Source organism: Rattus norvegicus, chromosome 18 (genome assembly GCF_036323735.1).
Source record: "Rattus norvegicus strain BN/NHsdMcwi chromosome 18, GRCr8, whole genome shotgun sequence".
Lineage (NCBI taxonomy): Eukaryota > Metazoa > Chordata > Mammalia > Rodentia > Muridae > Rattus > Rattus norvegicus.
In genome coordinates this window covers 78,383,814-78,389,668 of record NC_086036.1, presented here as the reverse complement: position 1 = coordinate 78,389,668, position 5,855 = coordinate 78,383,814, and the positions used below count along the sequence as shown (strand labels likewise).

General features: G+C 44.0%; 1 pseudogene; it reads right to left on the bottom strand.

Annotated features, from left to right (window-relative positions):
- Nucleotides 1–5,061: 5,061 nt before the first annotated feature.
- On the bottom strand, nucleotides 5,062–5,631 carry Rpl9-ps18 (ribosomal protein L9, pseudogene 18; annotated as a pseudogene).
- Nucleotides 5,632–5,855: the final 224 nt, after the last annotated feature.

Below are 5,855 nucleotides of genomic sequence, written 5' to 3'. Positions count from 1 at the left end.
ACAACCATTTTAAGTGAAATAAGCCAGACTCAGATGAAGTGGAAACTTATGGTTTCTTTGGAAAGCCGGTTGTGTCAGATGGTGTCTTGCTGGAGCAGACACATGAAGTAACATTTCGCCGAAGCAGCCACAGGTGAAAGGACGTTTTCACTAAAGCAAACATGTGAAACGACGTGTGATGTTAAGAAGGGCCCAACAGATGGTAGGTGATGCTGGATGGTATTGATACGTCTCACCATTGTTTATTGGTCTTCAGTTGCCATGACTCCATAGAGAGAAGTGCACCCAAAAACTTCTCATGATGTTCGGACGGCTTCCATGGACTCGGGATGATTGGAGAGTGATGTCAGCTGATACAGACTAAAGTGGAGTTTTGCTAAGATAGACTCAGGAGGTGAGGCAAGACCTGTGGGAGGACATGTGATGTTTGGAAGGAGTATAAATAGGTCCTAATGGACAGTAATGGTGGGCTTGCATTGCTAGCTTTGCAACTCTTGTTGGTCTCGAATCTTCGTCTTCGCTGATCTTCACTTTGTGGAAAGAGGCACAGCAGAGAACTTCTGGTGTCCCTGCTGGGCCTGGTTGCTCCTGCTGACTTGTGCTGACTCGGCAGAGGTCTGGTTGTTTCTGCTAGGCCATGCCACCTTTTGCTATCCTGACACTACTGAACCGGGTTATTGGTATAGTCATGAAGAGTTTGTGAGTAGATCGAGCAGCTTCTGCTGACTCTTGTGAACTGAACTGCTGATTTCCTGATGGCACAGATTGGATTTGCTTTAAAGGACAATTTCTAAACAGACCCACATCCCCTGTATCCTAACAACATTTCTTTCCCACTACCTCTGCCAGGTGATGGGATAGACGGGGGATTAAAATATTTAAGAACCCTTATTAAAAAGTAGGGTTTGAAAAAACCTAAGCCAACACTCATAAGATAAACATATGTTTTTCTAACACATCTATATCTAATATATATATAAATACAGATATATGCATCACACACATATGGCGTGGAAATAGAAGGGGAAACATGAGTGGAGGGGAGAGGGAGATAACCAAAGAAGTATGGGTGAGAAAGAGAAGGTAACAGGGAAGGGAGAGAGGTAGATCATCATCTCTCATGTGATATAACTCGTGTGGTGTGTCTCAGATAATTAGTCCTCACTGTCAGTGCGGCTGGACTTTGAATCGCCTAGAGGACATGCTTCCAGGAATGTGTTTGAAGGTGTTTCCAGAGAGGTCTAAGCTGGAACCAAGAGGACCTGCCCTGGATATGGGGCCGAGCCATCGCGAGAACTGAGCAGAAAGAGAAAACAAAGACGGTTGGATTAGTCCCTTTCTTGTAGCTGTAATAAAACACCATGACCAAAGCAACTTAGAGAAGGAAGAGTTTATTTGGACTTACGGTTTCAGAGGATTAGAGTCCATGATTGAGTGAGCGAGGACTCATTTCTTGACCCAAGCACAAAGGGAAGAGAGAGAACTGGCAATGGCTGGAGTCTTTAAACTCTCAAAGCCTGCCCGTAGTAACACTCTTCATTCCTCAAGACCTCCATAGCCTCCCCAGACCTCACTTCCAACTGGGGACCAAACATTCAATTGCCGGAGACTAGACTTCTCTCGCTCAAAGCACCGCAAAAGCTGTTATTCAGGTGTGAGCACGCTCTTGTGCTCTGGCAACGGGTGAAACCGCACCTTCAAACTGTAAGCCAAAACAAACCCTTCCCCTTAAGTGTCTCAAAAAAATCATCTCATGTCTAAGTTAAATTTAGAATAGGAAATCTTTTTAGAGGTGAGATTGTGGCTCATTGGAAGAGTACTTGCTTTAAGTGCACAAGTTCTGGGTTAAATTCCCAGCATTGAAAGAGAGGGTGGGAAACACTGTAAAAAGATTTTAATGTAATATCAGTAGATTTAGTATTAGCAAGCACAGCAAGGGCTGGGGTATGATAATGTTCAAGGGACCTGAGAATCGCTAGTCCATTTTTGCCAGGCGCAGACCCCAATATGAACTTTGGAAAACGCAGTGCTCAGTTGGGTGCTTACCTAACGTGCACTAAAACCTTGGTTCCACCGTATAAAACCAGGCACGGTGGTCCGCCCTTGTTATCCTAGAATTCAAGAGGCAGAAACAATAGGATCAAGAGCTCAAAGTCTATCTACTTCTCAGCTATCTACTAAGTGCACCTCCACACCTGACTGAAGGGCACTGTGCTAAGACCCTGTTCCTCAGTTGGTTCTTGACTTGTCAATAAGGAAAGCCGGGATGGGGGGCAGGGCGGGGAGCAACTGCTGGGTTGGGAGCAACTGCTGGGTGGAAGGTACAGGCGGGGCTTCTGGGTCCCAGGAGAAAAAGGCAGTCATAAGGAAGGAAAGAGGAATTTCTGCCGTGCTTTGGAGAGAGAACATAGCAACTGTGTGAGGTCTGGGGGGGGGGGGGAGGGAGCTGGAGCCTGTGGGTGGCCAGGGCTGTTTGCCAGGGCTCGGCAGGACAAGCCACTGAAGTTTAGGGCAGGTGGAGCGATGGAGATAATAAGGTAAGGGTACACCTTTCCAGGCAGGAGCTAGTAATGCCCAGTATTTGTGCCAAGAAGGCAAACTGTAAAGGAACAAACCGTGTTTGTCTTTTATCAGCAGATTCAAGCTGAGGGTTGAGGGCATTGCTGGAAGCGCCGTCACCTTCCAGAGCTAAAGTCGGGTAAAGCAAAATGGAAGCCGGGTGAGGGCTGGTAGTGCAGCCGGTCCAGAAGCAAAGGCGGTAGCATTAAAATTACTCTCAACACCTGACGGCATCGCACTTCCGTAGGTACGACCGTAACGATACTGTCTCAAAGAAAAATGACATGCGTTCTGTGCTTAGAAAAGCAGTTCGTTAAAATTAAGTTTAAACTTGCCGATTTTTCTTATTCATCTGATACCTTAAAATGATAGTTTAGTTAACTATTTGCAGGTATTTAAAAAATATTTAGCTTTTTCGGTCCTCTCTGGTTTTAAATGTAATTAGTTTAGGAATAATAAGTTTGCTTCCTATACTAATTTTTTTTCAACCTGTATAATAATTAGCTTATTGAAGGTTTTATTTTCCTAGGGTACTCCGCAACGAGGCAAAGCAGCTCTTGGGATAAAAGCGCTGGCTGTGAAGCCTGGTGATCTGACATGGATCCCTGAAACCCACACTGTAGAAGGAGAGAACTGATCCTTGCAAGCTCTTCTCTGATTCCCACCTGTGGCTTGTGCTTGCCCCAAATCAATCATCAAACAACCAACCAGCCAATCAAATTAAAACAATAGTTTCCACAAAGTTGATAGGTAAAGCGATCTATTTGATGAAATTATTTTTTGTGTTCTTTTTTTGCAACCATTTTAACTTCTCCTATGCAGTTCCAATAAAACACTTAGAGAGGATTTATAAAGCTTATCGTTTGTGATGGCTACTCTTGGCTGTCAACATGACTACATCGGGAATCGCTAAAAACAAAGTGTCTAGGTACAGCTGTGTGGGATTTCTGTCCATTGAGACAAGAGGTGGGAAAATTCACCTTTAATCTGGGCTACGCATGCCTTTTGCTTGCACTCTATATAAAGGACGGGAAGAAGGAGGCTTTTGCTCTTCATCTGCTTGCTGTTTTCTCACTAACAAGTCCATTCCTTCACCGACATTAGAGCCAACTTTTCCAGGATTCCAGCATATCCGGAAGACCAGCTGAGGCCTGCAGCCCTGTGGACTGAAGAGCTACCAGATTCTTCCAATGGACCCAGCATATTCATCAATTATTAAAAGGCTATAATCAATTTGACTGTCTTTTCTTTTGTCTTATTTTTATCTCATGAAGCCAAAGCTGGTCTCAAACTCATCATGTAGCTAAGGACAACCTCTCAAGTGCTGGGATCATGGCGTCCACCACCCTGCTGACTTTCTGCAGTGGTGGGAGTTGAACTTAGAACCATGTGCACGCTTAAGCAGGCCATCCACTGAGCTACAGCCCTGGGCCCATGGAACTTTTTTTTTTTTTTCAGATTCTCTAAGTACACTTTCCTTAGGTCCAATGAGAACAGAAGTTACAAGTCCAGATGCTAAATATGACAGAAGATTCTTTTAAAACTGACACAGGCGGGGCTGGAGAGATGGCTCAGTGGTTAAGAGCCCCAACTGCTCTTCCAGAGGTCCTGAGTTCAATTCCCAGCAACCACATGGTGGCTCATAACCATCTGTAAAGAGATCTGATGCCCTCTTCTGGCGTGTCTGAAGACAGCTACAGTGTACTTATATATAATAAATGAATAAATCTTTTTAAAAAATGACACAGGCAGTGCCAAATGCAAAAAGACCATTGTGGACTTTAGTACACTATCAGTCATTAATTAATATGACAGATTTGCAATAGCTTCAGGAAAACTGGAGTTCATGTTTATTTTCTTAAAGATGATTCTGGGCTTCAAAGAAAAGAGTGCTTAAAGGTAGTTTCATTAGATATCAGCACAGGAGATATTTTCTTCATTGTTTTTAACTTGTGTGGTATAAATTTGCATGGTATAGTATATTTCTGAAAAAAAGCAGTAGACATCATTAAGAAAATAGACACCATTTTTAGGTTTTGCTAGGAATAAGAAGGCATCACTGGTTTGAGGTTGTGTCCCGCTGTCACTGACAGTTGGCTGTGAGCTGTTTACTTCAGCATTTACGCCTATTAAGTGCTTTTCTGGGCGATGCCACTTAAGACCACAAACGAAGCACATTCATAGGAGTATTTCATCATAGAGACTTCATTCACAGTGTATGTTGACAATATAGAGTCTTTTCCCACCTCTAGCTGGACTCCAGACTGCAGAACGACGTTTTTAATATCCTCATAGCTCAACTCCACAGACAGTTCATTTGCCTCATTTTCAAAACCACTTTGCAGATCCTGCGGGGTAACGGGAGCCAAATGCCAATGGTATCCCATTTAAATGGCTGATTAGTGGAGTTTTTTTCCAATATGTAAGTCTTTTATTGTCCCCAAAAAGCACAAGTTGTATTTGTGATTAAGATCTTGTCTCTGGAGCTAGGAAACTGAGGTCTCACACGTCTGGCTGCTGCACAGTTCCCTTCTCAGAAACACAGATGCCATCCAAAACCTTCCTGATATCCTTGTTTTTAACTGCTGGGGCTTGTTGAATCAGAGCCGCTGAGTTTGAAACAAGTTCAATATCATTTCCTTCAAGGATTGACTCATCCTTCTGGACTTGAGAGACAGAAGCAACACCCGTCCTCAACCGAACCCTGCGGATGAATTGTTCACCCAAGAAATTTCGGATTTCAACCAAAGACCCATTCTCCTGAATAACGACGTTGATAGGGAAGTAAGTATCCACAGGCCTCATCTTGTAATGGAAGCCCAGTGTCACACCCTTGAGCATGTTCTAAACATGACTGCAGATGGTTCTGACCGTGGCCAGTTCCTTCCTGTTACCCCACCACTTGTCAGCATGGAGTCTTTTCTTTTTCTTTCCTAGAAGACTCAGCTCTACCTTAATGTGATTGAAGTCCCTCCTCAGAGTTCCCCTGGGGCCCTTCACAATGACTGGATGCCCCTTCAGAGTGACATTTTCTGGAATGGTGACAGTCTGATGGCCGAGAATGGTCTTCATTCTCGCAGTAGATGGGGCAAAGAGAGCGAGATTTTTTTTTTTAAAGAAGAATTTTACCTAGAAAACACCATGGTAGCAGCTTTTGTCCTTTTCCCAGTGGCTTTCCTACCCCACGTATCCCTTGCAGTGACTGTCACGCATCCTCTAGAATAGAACATTCCACGTAAGAAACGAGTGGGAATCCAGCCTAGCTTTCGTTCCAAGGATGTCTTCTTGCTGCGTGC